The sequence below is a fragment of the Zeugodacus cucurbitae genome, chromosome 3, assembly GCF_028554725.1.
Source record: "Zeugodacus cucurbitae isolate PBARC_wt_2022May chromosome 3, idZeuCucr1.2, whole genome shotgun sequence".
Taxonomy (NCBI): Eukaryota; Metazoa; Arthropoda; class Insecta; order Diptera; family Tephritidae; genus Zeugodacus; species Zeugodacus cucurbitae.
The window spans coordinates 77,618,284-77,640,146 of NC_071668.1; the positions used below are offsets into that span (position 1 = coordinate 77,618,284).

The 21,863-nt window shown below is 35.0% G+C and overlaps 1 protein-coding gene, 1 long non-coding RNA gene and 1 other non-coding gene across 6 annotated transcripts in view; 1 reads left to right on the forward strand and 2 right to left on the reverse strand.

The window, feature by feature from the left end:
• Positions 1 to 1,779: 1,779 nt before the first annotated feature.
• Trnaq-uug (transfer RNA glutamine (anticodon UUG)) lies at positions 1,780 to 1,851 on the reverse strand. The gene has a single exon. It is a non-coding gene; the product is annotated as a tRNA-Gln (tRNA).
• A 1,215-nt stretch (positions 1,852 to 3,066) lies between these two features.
• LOC105211447 (uncharacterized) overlaps positions 3,067 to 21,863 on the forward strand; it is a 46,486-nt gene continuing 27,689 nt past the window's right edge. For 2 of the 3 annotated variants that reach the window (XM_054227098.1, XM_054227099.1), the window contains exon 1: positions 10,036 to 10,412. The gene's annotated coding sequence lies outside the window, so the exon portion shown is untranslated. Of the gene's footprint in view, positions 3,197 to 10,035; positions 10,413 to 21,863 lie in introns of those variants that run through there. The other variant, XM_029039727.2, reaches the window with a different exon arrangement.
• On the reverse strand, positions 7,595 to 21,114 carry LOC128920231 (uncharacterized). Of its 2 annotated transcripts, none has more exons than XR_008470344.1 (3): positions 20,911 to 21,114; positions 20,594 to 20,841; positions 7,595 to 8,964 (listed from the first exon to the last, which is right to left on the reverse strand). It is a non-coding gene; the product is annotated as an uncharacterized LOC128920231 (long non-coding RNA). The 2 variants fall into 2 exon arrangements; XR_008470345.1 differs by having other exon boundaries at positions 20,925 to 21,107.

The following is a 21,863-nucleotide window of genomic DNA, read 5'->3' on the forward strand; positions in this document are numbered from 1 at the left end:
CGCATCTTTAAACGCCAGAGAAACTGGGTCAATTACTAATAACAACCACAACACAAACATTTGAGCATCACTCCGTTCGTTCGTTCGTTCGTTTTTTGACTCACTTAGCAATTATGCTGTAGGTACATGCAATTAGCTGGAGTTAGAACTGCCAATGCAACAACAACAGCAATGCGCACAAGTACCGTTATAGCGAGCGCTTAATTGTTGCTCAGACATTAGGTGCCTAGAAGTGAATTGAGAGGGGGTGAGAGCGACTAATTGAATTTGGGGTAGCAAAACACCGACGTATTAATGGACACAAACCCATATTGATTGCAGCGCAACTCGAAAGGAGTCGAATTTATTTTTGTATAAATTTGCAAGAAGCCTGAATTAAAGTTCCGACATATGAACAGCGGCATTTGTTGATGTGCGGCGATAAGCCGCAAGCGCTGGCAAGGTGCCACAGTAAATCTCAAGCACAAAGTGAAGGAATATTCAAGTAGCGTGAAAGAGAAATAAACATATATGCACGTGTGTGTGTGTGTGTGTGTCAGTTGTCCTGCTAACAAGTAAAATAAAATACTCAGGATAAATTACCGCAGAGAATTCGTGGGTGGCAGGAGAAATGTGTGGTGACACTGTTTGTTTGTATGTTTGCGGTTGCCACTTTCATTGAGTGGCAGTGTCGCCAGCAAACGTATTTCAACCAATAATATACCGTTATGTATATACAAACACACAACTGTAGGTAAATTGAATAGTTGGGGGTATTGAACTTTGAAGGGCCCGCTCGGTGAGTTGGCAAGTTGCAAAGGGCCACTTAGAACAATAAATAAGTGAAAGTGGAAATTAAATTCGGGGAAAGAAAATGCGGTGAGTGGTGGCGGGGAGTGGTGTGCACGTGCAGCTTAAACGAATACCTCGAAAAATTGTGTGAAAACCCCATCTAGCTATATAAGCTGCTCAAACATGCAAAGTGGGAAGAGGCAAGAGAGTTTGCTTGCGAACTTTAAAAATACTTTTGTGGCAAAATGGCATTCGGTTAAGCAAAAGCATTCAATGCATACGCAGATTTTCAGCCCAATCACTGCCAATGATATGCAAATTGAAAACGTACATGTCTGGACCCACTTACCCGCAGCGCGCCAAAGCTTCACAAACGTTGGTGAGTGTAAAGCAAAGCAAACTAAAAGAAATGAAATAAATGAAAACTTTAGCAGTCACGTTTTGAATGAAAAGCAAAGGCAATAGTGCTTTCGAAAGCAAAAAGAGCAAAAATGTGATAAAAAATAGTAGGAAAAAAGCAAAAAAGTTATAGAAACGGCAAAATCTGGTCTGAGACTAACCATGAGTAACACTTGTCGCCAGCACAAAAGCATTGTTAATAAAGGATTTTCACTAAAAAGCACAAGTGCTGGAAAGCCTCAACTTCACTGTGGCTGCGAAAGAACTCAAGACAAGACAAGAAGTGGTCAACATTTGCAGCAGCAAAAGAAAATGGAAAATAAGCGGATAATATGAGAAAATAACGAATTTTTGTATGAAAAAGAGAAGAAATCTGTTGAAGAAGGTAAGAAAACTCCCTTCTTTTCATATATGTATGTGTGTGTTTCCAGCAGCATGCGCTTTATTTAATGAAATTCAATAAATTTTTTGGTTCAATAACTCTGCAATCCCACATTTTTGCACTTTTTTATTACTTTTATTGCTTGTATTATGATTATTTTACTAAATTTACTTCATTTTTTATTAAAAATATTTCTGCGCATTTGAAAAAACATTCATTTTGAATGAAGGTTCTACCGAGATTTGAACTCGGATCGCTGGATTCAAAGTCCAGAGTGCTAACCATTACACCATAGAACCGGTTATCAATTGGTCAGCCGCAAGAGCAAGACGGCCACTTGCCTTGTTGTTAGCGCTATTGTTTTTGTAAATAATGGAATGCTTAGTGATAAACAAAAAGAAGATGATTAACGAAAAGCTAAAAATATCTGCAAAAAAATTAAATTTAGTATTTCAATAAGTGGCTGGCTGCATTGACTGTCATATGAGTGCACAGAAAAGTAAATAACTTATTTTTGATAGAAAATTTTTTGAGAAAGAATTAGCAGGAATAATTAATAAATAATTATAATAATATTATTATAACCCAAAAGAATCAAAAAAAATATTTAAAACATTTTCTTCTGCTTCATCTTCTATAGTAAAAAAATAGAATTTATGCCACTTTAACATGCTACCACTCCACTTCTCACCCGTTCATATTTTTCTAACACAAAGCGCTTTTTTTCTTAACTACAAAACTTTCTTACAACAACAACATGCGACATTTAACGCTTCAACACACTCATCTCAAATCCAGCCAACTTAAATAACTAATCTCAACACTCTCAGCGAAAATTGTATTAAGTTGGCGAACAACAACAACAGCAAGAACAACTTTATTACGAGCGCAACGCGCAACTTGTCTGTAGCGATTTTTCACAGTTACCTTTTAATGCGATTTTTTTTTACTTTTTTAAAGAAAAATTGCTTAGCTCAGCGAAAGTGAAAAGTAAGTTAAAGTTTGGTCACGTAATGCAATTTTTTCCTATTCCTACTCACATACATATACTTCGTAACTCACAACACCTTTTATTCTCTTTTCGAGCTTTTACTTTTGAACTTTGTGTTCTAAGCTTTGTTGGCTATCAACTATGAACAAATGTTACTTTGTTTGTTGTTGTAGTTGCATTTAATTCCCATTTTTTAATTGCAAACTTTTGTTTAGCAGTTTTAATTGGATCATGCTCAGTATTTTATTTTATTCCATGCAAACGGGAGTGTGTAGCAAAAGCGAGTTTCAAGTGGAAATTAACACTAATCATCATTAATTATAATAATTTAGAAGAAACAGCATATTACTGCTGACTTGTGCTATTAAACCTGAGAAAACATCGCTGAATATATTTAATATATGTCGTTTTTCTTAAAGCCTATTGTTTGTCTAAAGAAGTTTTTAGATAATCATGAAATATATACATGTCAGACCCTTTTTCCACAACAAAAACACAAAAACCCCTTAGATATCGATACGTGTCAGAAAAATTAAATAAATATCTACGAAATCTCAACTTCGATGCGCTGTCAGTGCCAGCTGTTGCGGTGTTTTGCGAAGAGAGGGGTGTTTATAAATAAAGAGACACAGTTTATTAGTCACATACATAGGGTGAGTCCCAAGTTTGACAAGCAACAGCTGTCAGCAACAATTATAAAAGTTATACTTAACATGCATGCAATATTAGATATTTTCCGGGAAGTTAATTGTAACTATTCTAGCTGGAAAAGATAGTTTAATGCAAAAAACTGCAAAGTTTCGGCTTCTTTAAAAGATTTGTATTAATAGTATTCTAAATTAATTCTAAATATTTTGCTTACATTTGCCAGAGACTTGGAGACATTTATTGAGAATTAAATATAATTTCGCCATACTATATACACGTACATAAAAATATTTCAGAGAATTGGAAATATTTCACAATTAAATAATTGATTCATATGCACTCAAAGTCTATGCAAAATTTCACTGTGACATATAAAGAGATTTCAATAGTACAGGAATATCAAATAAAGTCATGAAAGGTGATGCTGATTAATAACTTACGTAGATAAGAACTGAGTAAAAAGCTGAATACAAAATTTTGGAGAAGTTCCGACAAGAATTTATTATTAACCATTGGACCGACAGAAAGATATAATTGCCTAAAAGCGGACGGATTTGTCCCATAGCTAAGATGTTGTGTTCCATTAGAACGACGCTAGGCCACATACATCAATAGTGACTCGTCAGAAGCTCCGGCAGGTTGAGGTTCTAATGTATTCACCTTTTAGTCCGAATCTGGTGAAAGATTCACCTTAAGAGAAGCTTGTGAAATCCTGATCATCAGATCGAAGGCTAAAAAACCGGCAATTTCATGCAAAAATAATATATTTATTTTTAACTGGTCCTTCGCGAGGAATGCACTGAAAGGTCTGGGGCAGTTTAAGGGAATTGCGTTCCCAGCTGCGCCTGAGCGGGCCAACTCATCCGCCCTTTAATTTCTTTCTATGCCTATATGACCCGGTACCCAGGTGATGTTAACTGAGTTTTCTACTAATAGTCTATTTATTGCCTCTTTGCATGATCTAACGCAACGAGACTTCGTGTTGGCGCAGTGGATAGCCTTAATTGCTGCTTGGCTAACCACAAAAAAGTGAATGGACCTGTGTAAGGGTTCATGCCCACTTAGCGCCTTCCCTTAATCCGACCATCTCGGCCTGAAATACCGATTTGTAGTCGTTTAGTTTGAAGAACCCTTCTCCTGTAGCAATTTCACCTTTCGATCCGTCGGTGAATATATATATATATTTCACCATTGGTACTATCGACAATTGTGCCATTAGTCCATTCCACTCTGCTGGGAAAAGAAAACGTTGCGTTTATCTCCTCAACAGTCTCATTTACCCGGTCGCAATCCCAATCTCATCCGAGTTCTTTGAAAAGGTCCAGTATGATGCAATGGCACCATTGGTGCACAGTTTGAGTCCAGTGGCCCAAGATCTTTAGCCGACTTGCTGTGAGCGCTGCATCATACTTCACTCGAATGTTTATATCTAAGATAACCTCTACAACCTTTGTTGAGGTAGTTTTCATAGCACCGTTTATCCCTAACAAACAGACACGTTGAACCTGTTCCACTGGTTTCAACCGGCACTTTTTATTAGTGCTTTCCACCAAACTAGTGCACCATAGGTTAGTCGGATAACACTTGTGTACAGCCTGTATACCATTTAGGGCCGAAGACCACTCTTTGAGGCAATGGCTCTTCTGGAGTTCCCTACTCGGAGAGCTTTGGAAGCCCTACACTCAATGTGTTCTCTCCAGCTTAGTTTTTTATCCAGGATAACCCCAAGGTATTTGACTGAGGTAGAGAGATTAATGGTTTTACCCCTTAGGGAAGGGGTAAAATTAGATTATAATGAAAAGAAAAGTAAACTGATTGACTGTTACTTTCTATACTACGTACTGTACTGGTACTGACAATATGTTATTTTTAGATATACTAGCAGATTTTATTCTATACAACTATTTTTCAATTTAAATATATAGAATTTATTTTCATTTCTTATGCTGTTTAACAGAAGATATTAAGTCGTTGTGTTTTTTGAACAAGACATAAAGTCAACCCTTATTTTCCTGTCAAAAAGGCGAGCCAAGGCGTATGAGTAACATTTGATGTTTTACTTTGATTTGTTAGCTACCGGATAAATTTGTACTCATTTCGCTTTTTAAATTAAATGCTACACACAAATCCACTTTCACTCTCATTTATTCGTGCAACATCCCTCTACACTTCATTAAATTCTGGTAATTGTCGAATTTTGGCTGAAATTTATTATGCTGACCTTTCTAGCGGCCGACAACACATTTATTTTGCAGCTACACGGAAATTTTCACAGCCATACATACATACATATACAAGTGTATGAGTGTTGAAGAATTCGTACATGCGACAGAACTTAACCCAATTTGCTACGCAAACTATGCAAAGCAACTTCCGCCTTCGGCGTCGATTACCAACAAAACCAACAAATAACAAAAAATTGGCAAAAATAAAAACAAAAATTTGGAACGGAAAATAAAAATGAAGTGTATCACAATGAACGGCTGCAAAAAGTTGAAAAACTCAACATTTTAAGTGCAAAGGGTTGACCGCACTGCTTTAAACCAGCGACAGCTCAGCTGACTCGCATAGTTTTGGATTTCAATTTCGCATTTCGCATTGACCAGCGCTAAGAAAAGTGCGCGTTGTTGCTTGGGGTTGGACTTTTTGTTCATCAGCATAAATATTCAATTTCTTTTATTATCAACACGCTCCGCTCGGTTGACTTCAACTGCTGCTGGTGGTGGCGCACGGGGAGATGTAAGTAAAATGGCGGAAATGGCTGTGATTCGATAGCAGTGAATATCGAAGATATTGCAACAGTGAGTAAATGAAGCAAAGTTTTCCTTTCGTTGTTGCTTAAGGTGCAGCGATTTGAGTTGCCCGACTTGTGCAATTGTTTTTCTTCGCCACTTTGCTGCAAATTTCACCACTTTTCTCCCTCTTTTTGGCCATTTAAAATTGTTTATTTACCAAAACGAACGCAATTGTGTGGCAAGTGGCAACAAAATGCAGCTGCAAGTGCCCAACTCCCAGCTGACACGGATGCAATAAAACTGTTGTTGTTGTTTTTGTTGTTGTTGTTTATGCAGACAAACATACAGTTAGACAACTGCGCTTGTACTTGTGCTGGTTAAAGTCGCATTAAAGTGCAGCTAGCCAGAGTAACTGCCGTTAAGTGACTGGGAGTGGAAAGTTGGTTTGTCGGTGCCATTGAGACAGTGAAAGTTTTTCTAGCTGCATATATGAAACCCTAAACACCATTAATTGGTGTGCTATGCAACAAATTTATATGCAATGCGCACAGCTGATGGCAGTAAAAATTGCTGTATTTAACACTTTAAAACAAAGTTTAAATTGTTTAGCAACGATTTGGAGCACTTAATTGCTCGCTCGCAAAATGAAAAAGGCAAAATAAAATTTGCAGTGCAGCTGTGCAACAATTGCAGCGACCCGGTGCGCTTATGTGAAATGGAATTCAATTAAAGCTACTTTTCGTGGTCGCTAATTGAAGACATAAATTGGATGATAATGGTGATGGTGTTTGAAATTGAGATTCTCTGGCATTAATGGAATAAGTACTAGATAAGAACGAATGTTAGAACGAAATAATGGAAAAGGAAAGCGAAATTTTAAGTTTTATTTTAATTAAGTAATTTAATTATTTTAATTTTTTTCAAATTGTTTTCCAATTCTATACAAATTTTAAAATTTTTTTTTTTAACATTTGTTGTTTTTTTTTTTGTGCAAACTAACTTCGTTCGTTCATTGCACTTGCTGCTGTCTTAAATTACCCAAAAAAATAAAAACGCGGCGAATGTGAATGAACAGCCGCCAGCTGTGTTGGTTGTACATTTGCCGCTTTATTATGCAGCTCATGCTTTGTCATTCACTTGCCGTTCGCTTCCTTCATTTGCGAGTTGAAGTGCATTCCGCGATAATCCATTTGTATTGACTGTAAAAGACGAGTCGAGTGCATTGAAATCAATAGCATATGAATGAAAAGCCAGCGTGTAAGGACGTCGGCAGTGGTAGTTTACAAATGTTTGATTTATATGCTCACAGTAGGTGAGCTACTAGAACAAATGTGCTCTGCAACATTCACGTAGCAACATGTTGCTAACGAAGTTTAGTGTGTTTTAAAGGCTTAATGTACTCTATGGCTTATTGGGATGAGGAATAAGATAAAATAACGATTTTTGCAAGTAAGTGGGAACACAGTTTTTAATAGTTTGAAATACATACCGTTAGGTATTTGCTTTTTATTTCAATAATATTCCTGATAAAATAACTCCTAATTTTTGGTTTTTACTTTTTTTTATTTAGCTTAAATTTTAATCAAAAAGCATTGACGACTATCTTTTTGATACAAAATATAATAATATTTATTTATTTACATTCTCATATCTAATATTAACCGTTATTTAATATTAAGTACTCTTTTTGATTCACCAAATGTTGCTAATAGTGAGCTCAGCAACAATAGTTATCACAACATGTTTCCTGCGATCGCTAGCAACAGCGACATATCAACATGTTGCCAACGTACATTGTGGCCAAAGGAAAACATCACACACACACTCAACTCGCCACTGTGTTGCCGTTACCTACTTTGCGAAGTTTGTGTTTTGCTAAAGTTTTCCACCGCTTTTCTCCCAGTCATTTTCTTACGTTGCTCAACCGTCCAACAGCTGCTGCTGTGCAACGCAGAGAGCGCCGCCGCCATGTATACAGCTGTTTTGTGCCGCAACGCCTGCAGCATATCAATGAAGCACAAGCTGCGACGCCACCAAAGAACACACGAGATTTCGGACGAAACAAAACACACAACAACAACACAAAAGCCTACACTTTCAAGCGTGCATTTCATGCATTCGACCTGTTGTTGTTGTTGTTGCTGGCCATGCATAGGCCGGCAAATGTGGTACGTCACGCGCAGTCGCCGTTGTGGCGTTAATGTCGACGTCGCGGCCGGTGGTCGTGTTGCTGCCACTCACTGTCACGGTCGCCGAGGCGGACGCCAAAGCTTCCAGCAACTCGGGCGTTGTTGAGTTTCATCAGTACAATTTGTGCGTTCGGCGCGTGCGGTTGCGAATTCGTCTGGTCGGCTAAGCAAGCAGTTACAAGCAGTTACTACAGTGTATAGCAACTACAAGTTGTTGTAAGCGGCGCGGTGCGGCAGTTTTGTTATTGTCTCTTAATCAGCGCAATGCAAAGTCGTTTGCACGCTGACACACATACGTGAATGCATAGCGCTTCGGCGGCGTTCAATGGTGTGCGCGTTTGCCTCATTTATTTGCTGTTAGTTTGCGCCTTTTTTCGGTCATTTATCGGCATTTCGGCCGCCTTTGGTGACAAACAGCGCCGCCGTTGATGTTCGTCGTGTTGCATGCAACATTTGCCGGTTTGGCTTTATTCAGTCACACATCGACTGGCATTAGTGCATGAAATCGTGCGCGCGTGTGTGCTTGCGTGTTGTGATAGCGCTCGGAGTTGCTGCAGCCAACTCAGTGCAGAGCGGCAAGCGGGCAAGGTGTTGATTTTGTGTTCGCGACATATTTTTTCCACGTAGCGTGTTTCCATATTCATTGCTGTGTGATTCGATTTGTCACCGCACAGTTTGTTGATTTAGGTTTATTGCCGATACTTGGCTCAAAGCGATTTTTTATAGCAACAAAGGTCGTTTACTTTTCGGCATTGCAGCAGCCGCTGACGAAGCTGCTGCTCAATTGCATTCACTTTCGATTTCTAGCTAATAAACTGTTTGATTAAGTTTCTCGTGCGAATTTAGGGGCTTGGGGGCATTAAATGAGTTGGAAAATGTAGGGAAATAAAGTGTATGAAATGGAATTGATTAAATTACATGGAATAAAAATGAAGTTTAATGAAATACCATAAATTATATTACATTCAATTAAATGATGTTGAATGAAAAATGCTGAGACAACTAAATAATAACAATTAAATTTAATAAAATAACTTTAGATAATAATATATAAAAAAATTATAAAAAATTAATTAAATAAAAATTTAATTATTAAATATAGAAAAAATTAAAGAAATATAAAATTTAAAATTTTAAAAATTTAAAAAAATAAATTTAAAAGAAAAAAATAATTGTTATATTATTAAAAGAGCTCAAATAATTTGTATTAAAATATTCTAGTTAAGCATCCCCTTAATACAGTCATTTTAAGAGAAGCTGCTTAAAAATTATTAAATTATAATAATTAATTAATTAAAATTAATTGATGAGAATTTTATCAAACAATTATTATTTTATTAATTTTTTAATTAATGAAAATAAAAAAAAATTCTAAAAATTTTAAATTCAAATCTGAATGAAATTTGTAAAATATTTCTTTATTTTCAAATACATATATATATATAAATATTTTCAAACTAAATAGTTTGTATCGGACTTTCATTCATTAAAGCAAACACTTTAATTCACGCTCATTTACCTCCCGCAACGTGTAAAATATAATGCAAAATGCATCGATAAAGAATCGCAAATATGCCAAAAACGCAACCGTCTGCCACCCACCTAAATGTCATTTGCCTAATATTTATCGCCGTCGCATTCTTCTGGGTGCATGTGAGTCGCAGCATGTGACAAGGTGAATAATAACAACACGCAAACAAACATATAAATATACAAATAAGGCGCTAACGAATAGTGAGAATATAAAGCTTAAAAAAAAACAACAACAAAAAGCAACATATATGTGAAAAGCAGTCAATAACTGCAAAAATACACAAATAAATGCAATAACAAAGGAAAGAAGTAAGAAAACAAAGATATTGCAATAAATAAATAAAATTAAAAATCACAAATTACCAATTAAAAATTGAAACAGAAATTAAAAACAAATTTAAAAAAAAATTGAGAAAAAAAATTTGCGAAAATTTGCAAAAAAACGTGTGGCAATAATTTCGGTAGTTTATTGTGTGCGGGATTCTTCGGCGACCCCGTTTCATTGTTGTATGTACCAATTACTTGTTGTAATTGTTGCTGTGCTGGCACAATTTTATGGTCCACTTGTTGTTGTTGGTGTAGTTGTGCGGTATTTACGCGTGCATTTTCGAAAGTGGTTGACCTCAGCAAGTGGCAAGGGGGCGTGCTGACTGCAACGGTGACAACAACAACACCAACAGCAACAGTAAGCCAGTAAGCAAGCAAGCGAGCGAGCAGCATCAACGGCAACGGCAAGTCAACAACAGCCAAGCGAGCAACAAAAGGTAAATAAATGCAAGCGCCAATCAAAAGTTGCACGTCGCTGCAGCGTAGCGAAAATGCGAAAAACATAATCAAAAAATAGTGTGTAAAACAAAAACATTGTGCGTGTATCACACGGGCGAGTCGCTCATTCATTAAGTCACTTGTAAGGAGTTAATGAGTCATTGTATCGAAACGCGATTGAAGTGATTCGCTGGAGGCAGCTCCCAATTGATTTTTTGGGTATGCATCTCTTGAAGAAAACTGAATTTTATAAGCTAATCTAGTACCAGATAAGAGATAATAAAGAAATGTAAGCTAGAAGCTTTCGATGAGCTTTCTCATAACTTTCACTTGACACAAATTTTGAATGAAATAAATTCAAAAAGTATAATTGAACTCAGTTCTAGGTGAATAAGATGAGGAAAACATGTAAGCTTTCGATGAGCTTTCACTTGGCACAAATTTTGAATGAAAAAAATTCAAAAAGTATAATTGAACTCAGTTCTTGGTGAATAAGATGAGGAAAACATGTAAGCTTTCGATGAGCTTTCACATAACTTTCACTTGACACAAGTTTTGGGGGGAAAAAAAAAATCGAAAATTGTGATTGAACTCAGTTCTTTGTAAACCAGAAGTTATTTTTTCAAGTCTATGGTCTGTAAAAAGCTTGAAGCTTTCACATAACTTTCACTTGACACAGATTTCAGATGAAAAAAATCGATAATTATATTAATTGGCAAGTCAGAAAATATTTTTTTAAGTCTATGGTCTGTAGAAAGCTATTATAAATAGATTCTTGTCTTTCTATTTTCTGAATTTCCAATATATATTTGGAAGAAATTTTTAGTAAAGCAATTTCAGTATCATTAAATAGTCTAGCATTATTGATAAGAATGCTCTGGTACACCTGTATATACTGCCATGTACCTTTCTTGATCTTTAAGACACTATAAAGTATACAATACTTATTTTTTGACAGATAAAAAGTCTTAATCATACAAATAGTCTCGGAGCTTTCATTGCTATGATGTCTACTACTATTTTTTGATTTTCATATTTTTATGAACCACCATTAAACTATCAAAAAGTCAGTTTTTAAACTTAGAGCAAACTCAGCCATCACCATTAAGCTTATGGCAAAATATATTTAAGTTATTTGACTAATAGTATGATTGCAGCAGATTATCCATTTGATTGAGCGCGCACTCAGCGCACAATTAAGCTTAAATATGCAACATTTCAGCTTTTTTGATGCGTGAATTTAATGAAAAAAAGTGGTAAAAATTTAAGTTGACTTGAACAACCAGTTTGGGTGCTATTAAGGAAAAATATCAAATAAAAATGCGTAGAATATTATATTTTTATTTTGAAAACTAAAGTTATAATGGTTTGAAAAAATTGTATAAAAATCTAAAAATTAAATAAATTATCATAGTATGAATTTGGTTTATATTAAGCTTATGGGATTTTCTATGAAGATATCTGAAGCTTTAATACTAAATACTACAATTTAGTCATTGTAACTACATGTTTGAATAATAAATGCATCCAATAGGTATCCCATTATTTAAGAAATTTCATACTTATTGGTATGGTATTTTCTAGACTCATTACATAATAGCATAAGTACATTAATATTCAAAACGCGCAGACGAGCGATAAGAATCAAAATTGGTTACTTTGTTGTAATCAGAAGAAATTATTAAAATTACCATGCTAAATTCGAGTACTCATTTGTTTGAGTACACACATACAAATTGAATGACTAACGGTAAATGTAATCTGGAAAACACACACGCGACTGTTAAATAAAAAATGCGTGACGGGTGAGCCACAACAAAAAGAGAGAGAAGCAGCAAAATACTGGAAAGGGGGAACTGTGTCAATGCTGATGGGAAATAATGAGGCGCTCTGCAGGAATTACGGAAATATTATAAGAGCCATATATATTATTTACGTATGATTAAGCGCACACACACACACACACAAGCGTAAGTTGCCGCAGCTGAGGGGGCGAAAATCCGTCGGAAAAAATACACAAATACGCCCTGAAAACGCTGTGGTAATTTACGAACAATAAATTAGCGGAATATATTCTGCATATGTATGTATGTATAAATAAGCGCATATGCACCTTTATATGTCACATACCGGCTACATATTTACGAGCTCAGACAAACACACACGGACATATTTCGCTTTTTGTCGTCACTTTGTGCGTGGGCTTGGGCTCATCAATGAATATCGTATTAAATAATAATAGTATTTATGACTTTGTTCGCGGCATGGTAGTTAATATGACAGTATAACGGCATGTTTATATGCAAGTATGACGCGTGAGTGTGCGGACTTCAAAGGGTGAAACAACAAAGTTTGACTTTATTTAATAATTTTACTTGGCAGTAATATTTAAAATTTAGGGAGCTAAAATAGCGTTAGAGACATTGAAATTACAAAGAGAAATGAGTAGCTATTAATAGACAAATCAAAAATCTAGTTAAGGATGCGAGTGTGTAACGAATTGTGAAGGGAAACATGGCTTGGTGTGGGTGTGAGCATACCATACAGAAGGAAGTCGGCGCTATTGCCGCTTAGTATTGCGGCTAAAATAATTTGGAGGCACTTAAATTGTAATTAAAAGTGGACTTCATTTACCGTTATAAATATATACAAGTGTACTTAGTTAATACTCTCAAAAAGCTGAATTGACAGACACATAATAGACTTTTACTTCGACTGTTCCCAGAAATAAGAATTTTTTTAATCAACAAAAAAGCTTGATAATCAAGCAAATTGAAAATTATTTTAATTATATTTATGTTAATTATATTTATATACATTCTTAAATTAACAAGTAAGGAATTAATTAATTTTATCAATATAATAAACAATTTGACTCATATATTCGGCATATATGTACATATATGATAATAAGTCCATTGAAAGTTTGAAAACCCTAATATTAAGTATATAGGAGCTAGGGAAAGCTATGACCTGATTTCTTACATTTTTGGCACGAGATATATTATTAGAAGAAACATATTCCCTCTGAATATCTTCAAAATATCTGAGAGAATTACTTATATTTTCGGTAAGCAATTTGTTCGAAGCTCTGAAGTCCTCATGTTCGATGTATGGTCCCTTGAATACTTATGGTAGGCGTGATTGTGAACCGATTACGCCCATTTTCAGAACATATCATTGGGATGCCAGAGGAATGTTATGAACCGAATTTTATTGCAATTGGTTGATTTAGCTTTAGTAGTTTACAATATATGTAGAAAAAACTTTGCCAAAAAAATTACATCCAAATATGCTCCTTCTTAGTTCGATCCTTTGTACCCAATTTTACTGTTATAACTTTATTTATGGCTTAGTTATGACACTTTATATTTTTTCGGTTTTCGCCATTTTGTGGGCGTGGCAATGGTCCGTTTTCAATACCAATCTCCTCTAGGTGGTAAGGAACATGTGTGCCAAGTTTCGTCAAGATATCTTAATTTTTACTCAAATTATCTGTTGTACGGACTGACATCCGGATTTCAACTTCACTCGTCATCCTGATCATTTATATATATATATATATATATAACCCCATACCTAACTCTTGTATTACTGGGTGACACAAACAACCGTTATGTGAACAAAACTACTTTAGCAACTTTGTTGGGGGAGTATAAAAATTTGAAACTAGTATCGTTATATCACATAGGACCGACACTATAATTTTGAACTAAATGTTTTCCAATATTTATTTCAAATTGCTTTAATTCCTTTATTAAATTAGATTTTCTAAAATTAATTTATTTAAATTCAAAAATAGCGAAATAAATCTTGCCTCAAAAGTTAACTAAATGCAGTGTTGAGTGTGAAAACTGTATAACTGTCTCGTTGCCTCATTTTTTTCGTCTACCATACACACTCACACACATATCATATATTCTCAGAATGCACAGAGCACAAGTAAAACTCGACTTAGCATGGCAATTTGTAAAGTTGTTCGCGCTAAAGTTTATGCTCTTTTGTCGTTTGGAATGCGTTTTTCATTTTAATTTTATTTGTTTTTTTATTTTTTATTATTTTATGGCTTGCATTTTTATTTTCATAGCGAAACTTTTAAAGCGTCTAATCAATATGCAGTTTTATGCGTATTTACGTGTTCTGATGTCTGTCTCAATTACGTTTTTATTGCATTTTTTCCAGTCATCTTTATCGCTACACTGTCTTGCGTGCTTCGGTAGGAGTGGAGCGACAATTTTTATTGTTATTATTTTATATTTATTTTTGTGTGTTTTGTTTTTTAACAAAAATGACAGAGTTAGAGAATTTGTAAAAAACTAAAACAATAAAAACTCAATCACACATTTTGTGGGTTTCCTTGAGCCGTCGAATTTAATTAAATTTGTTTTGATTTGATTTTTTAACGATTTTTTTAAGCGAGCTGTTTTTAAGTAATATTAAATATTTTGTTTTTAATATTAGAAAAATGAATGAATTTGGAAGAAAAGGGTTAAGCTGTCATATTTCGGAAATTTTTCTTTACTTAAATTTCTCTTCAATTGTGTATGTTTTGCTTCACTATTTGAATTGATATAAAAATTTCTTCAAAATAAATTTTTTTCAGTATAGAAATAAAAATAAATATTTGCATTAATATGTAGCTTTTATTTAAATAATGGCTAATAAAATTTCTAAATGAAATCCTGTAGAAATCGTCACATTTAGTCAAACCTTTATCAAGCATTAGAAAATATCAGCAATGTTAACATGTCGGTAGTAGCTTCACTTGGTTAGAAGTTTTCAATTTTTGACTAATTTTCAGCTTTTCAATTTCCAGTTACTTTATACCCATATAAACATGCATATTTACATATATGTATACCCTCAATGCCTGTCTAAAACGTACGCCGCCATGTGGGCATAAAATTGCTGAACTGCTCATCGGGGCTTACCACCACAAACCGATTTTGATATGCAGCAAGGGTAGCCGCAACAACAAATCGCAGACTCACTCACACATACTCACATCTGCATGACAATTCCGCCAATGTGTGTGCCACCGGCATTTATTCCATTTATTTTGGAGCTCTTTTCCGTTTTGTCCTGTAATTTGTTTTCCTACTTTCGTTTTGGTTTATCAACTTAGTATGAAGGTATGCAATTGAATCGTGTTCGTGTCCGAGTCCGCTCATTGACAGATTGTTGCCTGACAGTGAGTGGAAATTTACAGCATGACAAATGGCAATGACGTATGAATTGGGCCCACACGTGCCATTCCGTAAAGCCACAAGGGTAACCCTTGTATGTATTTTTATACGCCACATAGGCCACTGTCAATGGCTTAATCCTGTGCAAATGGCTTAGTGAAAGCTTGTATGTCTATGCTTTTATTTATCAACCTTCGAGTATAAACCATTTAAATCAGTTTATGCAAACTACTTGAACCCATTTTGTAACAGTTCTGAGGTTTCGGGGACACAATGAGTACCAAATCACTTTCGTATCTGTATGTATCTTGGTCTCGCTTTTTGATTGTGAAAATCTCATACTCGTAGGATAAACATTTCAAATTTTTATACTATCGCAACAAAGTTGCTAAGAGAGTATTATAGTTTTGTTCACATAAGGGTTGTTTGTAACACCCAAAATGAGTTAGATATAGTTATATATACCAAAGTGTCAGAGCGACGAGGCGAGTAGTCAAAATCCGAATGTCTGTCTGTCCGTCTGTGCAAGCTGTAACTTGAGTAAAAATTAAGATATCTTGATGAAACTTGGCACACATGGCACCACAGGAAGGACCACTGCCACGCCCACAAAATGACGAAAAACGAAAACACATAAAATGCCATAACTAAGCCACAAATAAAGCTATGGAAATAAAATTTGGTACAAAGGATCACACTATGAAGGGGCATATTTGGATGTAATTTTTTTGGGGAAGTGGGCGTGGCCGCGCCCCCAAATAGGTTTTTTGTACATATCTCGCAAACCAATAAATCTATATAAACCAAACTTTCTGCAGTCATTTCTTTTAGCCCCTTCTAATACAGTTTAAAAATGAAAGAAATCGGAAAATAACCACGCCCACCTCCCATACAAAGGTTAGGTTGAAAATTACTAAAAGTGGTCAGAAATACTAAATTTTACTGAAGAAATTGCAGATGGAAGCTGCACTCAGATTTTTTACAAAATGGAAAATGGGCGTGGCATCGCCCACTTATGGGTCGAAAACCATATCTCAGGAACTACTCGACAGATTTTAATGAAATTTGATATATAACACTTTCTTGACACCCTGATGACACGTGTGGAAAAATCGGTTCCCAACTCCCATTATAACTCACTTCCCATATAACTCAATTTTGAATTCCATCTGATTCCTTCACTTTATAATATATACATTACGAACCAATCTCTCTTACATAGAACTATGATAACTTCAGTTTTTGCCACAAAAAAAATTCAAAAAGTTCTTCAAATTATTCTTCTTTGTCATAAACTTGAATCTATTTTCGTCACAAATCATGCCAACAAATCAACAAGAAAACATGTTATGTAAATCATTTTATAATACTCTCAAAGCCATAAAATCTCCGTGTTAATTGCACTAACCAATTTGCTGTAAACAATACGAAATTTCGAATTTCTCACGCCCTAAATACAAATTCCACACACACACACACACGCACATGGCGAACACATTTAGCCACGTCAATCAAAATGTTAACAAACGCACATTACGTCTAGCATAGTATAGTATAGCGGTAGTTTTAGTGTTCAATCATATATTTATACATTTAATTGCTGACGAAAGGAAAGCAGATATTGCTTTTGTTGTTGTTGTTAGTTTTTATGATTGAAATGCTTTGAGCACTTTGATCTTAATGCCATTGCGACTCAACGCCGATGAATGAAAACAACACAAACAACAATTCGCGCAACCATTTCTAGTGTGTGTTGTGTACGCTATGTTGTGCTTATGTTTATGTTTATGTTGCGCTTGAAAGCATAATGCGAAATCAAAGTGGACACAACTTGTTGAACGTGCAAGTAAGTGGCGATGAGCCGGCATTATGTAAACAAACACACACGTGTGGCGCTTTTAAGTGTCTAATGAAATTGCGCTCCACTTCAGGAAAGCATTTACGCTAGTGGAAATGAATATTTATAGAAATACGTATAGCCGGTGAATATTGAATTTATTTACATTTAAAATTGTAATTATTTCAATTCGATTTGGTAGTGCTAAATAATTTATAAAGGTGAAACAGTATGCTGAATAAGTGTGCGAAATATGGCTGCTGATATCTCTCATCTCATAATGCACAATAGATTCTTAAAGATTTGGTAATAATTATTTTGTAAAACTAAAAACTGAAAACGGTTTGAGTCTCTTGATCTTGCCAACTCGCTATGAACTTTCTGCGCTTAACAGCAGAGAGAGAATTGAAAGCTTTATAACAGCAGTAATAGTTCTCCGCCTAGTTAGGTCGATCAATTGCAGTCTTGCTAATAAAACCATTAACTAAACCATCAGCCACAATAATCTTTATATCTTCAGAACTCGTTATTCCGTGAGCTTTCAAAGATTCAGAAATAAAATCAATGCTTTCTTTCAGGCTACTAATTTACAATTTTTTCTCTAAAATGTTCTCCAACATCTCTCCTAGTTTTCCACAGAGCAATTTTTCTATCTTCCCCACAATTAAAGCCCTCTCTTTAATTCTTAAAATATATTTTTATAACAATTCAACATTCACTAATTTGAGGTTCTCATGACACAACGTAGTGTTCTGTATTTGAAAATGCCTCTCCCACTTGGTGCGTGTCGCATTCACACTTCGCTCTCTCTCTCTCTGCTCACTTTAACTGTCATTGCGCCATTGTTTAACTGTCAGCGTAAATTTGATTTCACTTGCAGTTAGTTGAACGTGTTAGCCAAATTCAAATGACCGTAAACGAATTAGTTCAGCCACCCACACAACCCATGGCAGAAACTTCTTCGTCTACTTCGTTGCACTCAGCATGCTCAAACATTTTTTCATGCGAACTATTACCCCACCCAGGGTGGCAACTCAACCCAAACGCTTGTTTGATTGTCACTAGACCACAGAATTTGCAACAATGTCGGAGTCACGCACTTAATGCAATACACTTAGGAGCAATTACTACTGCATACATTTGCTGGCAGACAAAGAGACTGGACTTCGCCGCCTCACGCTGGCTTGAGTTCAGTTGAGTTGAATTGAGTTGGGTTGAGTTGAGTGCTGCGTTTGGTAGACAAGCAAATAAACTATGAGACAGTATAACGGCAAAATGACACTGGTGATTGCGTACAATTTGTGAAATTCTGGGTTGTGGCTAAGTGTCGCTCAAATTTGTGGTTGGAGAGATAAAAATAGATAAAAAACGTTTTGGGACAAACTGTTGTGGGCACCCAAGTTGACTATGTAAATGTGAGAGTAATTTACTGTTATCGAGTGTGTTGTGAGGGGCGCATATAAAATGCAAAGAGACAATATTGGAATATATAAAGTTAATAAATAATCGGTTGTAGAGTAAAACTATAAAAAATATAGAGACATTTGATTTTCATTCCCCAAAATCCGTTTAATTTTAAATCATATATCACCTGATTTATTTATAAAAAAATAAATGAATAAAATAAATAAAATAATATTTATATATGATTGCTTTGTTGCTTTCATATTAATTTCTATGCATATTATATCTGTGTGAGAATCATCATTAACTGCCGTTCAATTTGCCGTTTTATTTTTGTTTGCCCCTTTTGATCTTTTTTTTCCTCATGTTCCTCCTTTGTTTCGCTACATTTGATAGCCACTTTTCTACTCCGTCGCGCGCTGACAGCAATTATTATTCGCCTAACATGCTGACAACGGCGATTATTGTCATCGTCCACCAGTCCACCACCAGTGTGGTGCTATCGCTATCGCTGCCGCAGCTGGTAGCTGTGTTATCATGCCTTTGTTGTTGCATTTGTTTTTGGTTTGGCTTTGACACTTTCTTGTTACACTTCATGTACGCCGCAGTCGGCTGGAGTAGTTTGCGGTCATTGCTGTCACGCGTTGAAGCATTGCAGCTAAGCACTATGTATGTTTGTAGAAAGACTGCAGTTGTGACTTTATTATTATTAGTTTTTTTTTTGTTTTTGTTTTCGGTTTTTTATAGCTTATATTTTTTTGTTTTTTATTTTTTATTTTGGGTTCTTATCATGTAAAATCGCACTGACGCATAAAAATGAAACGAAACTGAAAGTACAAAACGGCAACGGCAAATAGCAAACGCAAATTACATCTATCAAATCCAACGTTGGATGAATAGTGTATCAAATACAATGGTTTAATGGTTTATACTACACTGAGAAAAAAGTGTTTTTAATTGAAACAAATACAAAACTAATGATAAAATATCAGTGATGTTCCGTTTCGTTTACGAACATCAAATCGTAACGACTTTACATGTGCCAGAAATCGAAATCATCATATTTTATCCGTTTTGAAATCGGTCGGCCAAAACAGTATGAAAACGGCGGATGAACGGCAGGTTTATCTTGAATATTTATACCCTGAACAGACAGGGTATATTAAGTTTGTCATTATACCCTGAACAGATAGTTTGTCACGAAGTTTGTAACACCCAGAAGGAAGCGTCGGAGACCCTATAAAGTATATATATAAATGATCAGTATGTTGAGCTGAGTCGATTTAGCCATGTCCGTCTGTCTGTCCGTCTGTATATATACGAACTAGTCCTTCAGTTTTTAAGATATCGATATATATTATTTTGCAGATGTTATTTTCTCTTCAAGAAGCTGCTTATTTGTCGGAACTGCCGATATCGGACCACTAAAGCATATAGCTGCCATAGAAACCGTACGATCTGAATCAAGGGCTTATATGGAAAACTTCCTCATTTTACTACATATCTTCACGAAATTTGGTGTGAGTTATTGTTCATAGAAATTATTTAATCTCCGAAAAAATTGTTCAGATCGGTTCACTAAAGCATATAGCTGCCATAGAAACCGTACGATCTGAATCAAGGGCTTATATGGAAAACTTCCGCATTTGACGTGGTAGCTTCACGAAATTTGGCATGGATTAGTAAAATGTTTTCTTTTTTTTACTTACGTCTTTAGATTTGCTTAAACACATAGTTACTAAAATAAATGCACCTGTGAAGGGTATATTAGCTTCGGTACAGCCGAAGTTAACGTTTTTTCTTGTTTTCATCAAGTTCTTCCATGGCAAAATCTAAAATTAGAAGGCGGCGTGTGTTGTGGAAATCACAGCACAGCAGCCAAGTACTGGATCTCCGAAATTTCTTTCCGTAAAAATTCTCAAAGTAGTTGGTAAACAGCTATGACCGTTGGCTTCATTAGGGGCCTTATATCGCTAATAATATTTTCATTCTTTATTTATCCTGTAGAACGAAAATGAATATATAAATAATCAGATTCAGTATGTTAACTTTGGGCATACAGCTTTATACCTTTAAGCACTTACACTGACTCTGGAATATCTAAGGAAACGTCCGGCAAATTTCTGGTGATTTTTCTAATTATTTCGGTATTTACTATAAAAAAAATAGTTAGATTTAACAGTTTCTGCTCATATTTACAAAAATATTTTAGACAAAATGTTTATTAAATGACAATTGTTGACTACCAGCTGTTTCGAATTTAAGTTCGAACCAGAACAAAATCGGGTGAATTTCATCACACCTCAAATCAATATGTGCGATTTGCAATTTTGTATCAAAATGAAATTGCGCGATTTCCAGCACATGCCTGATAGTTTAAATTACTATATTAAAATCAGAATTTATAATGTATTTTTTAAGAAATTAAGTAGAAAATCCCAATATAAAACCCCTTAAAACCACACCGCAAACTGTATACATATAATGTATTTGCTTTCTGCGCGAAAACACGTGAATTATTTTATAAATAAATACCAATGGCAAATGGGAATGGCGAAATGTTGATGGTTGTTTGTAAATTGCTTGTCAACCATACATTTATACTTATGTATATATTATGTACATTAGTATACATATGTATATCTAAGTAGATTACAGTGTTGTAGGCTCAAACTGTAACTCACAACAAAACAGCCTGATGGGAATTCCTTGCAGAACAGTGTTAAGTATAAATGAGATTTTTAAAATAAAAAATAAAAAAAATTGTAAAAAGATTGTGAAAATATAGAAAATAAATAAAATTGGTATATAATTTATAAATACAGTGGAGCTTCTCTAACTCGAAGCACGATAATCCACAATAAAACTTCGAGTTAGAGAGACTTCGAGTTAAATAAGTTTGAGTTATGGAAGGAAATTTATATGAAATCTGATTTCTAAACGCTATTGCCAATTCAAAAGTTCGAGTTATGGATATCTTCGACTTAGAGAAGTTCGAGTTATGAAAGTTCCACTGTATTATA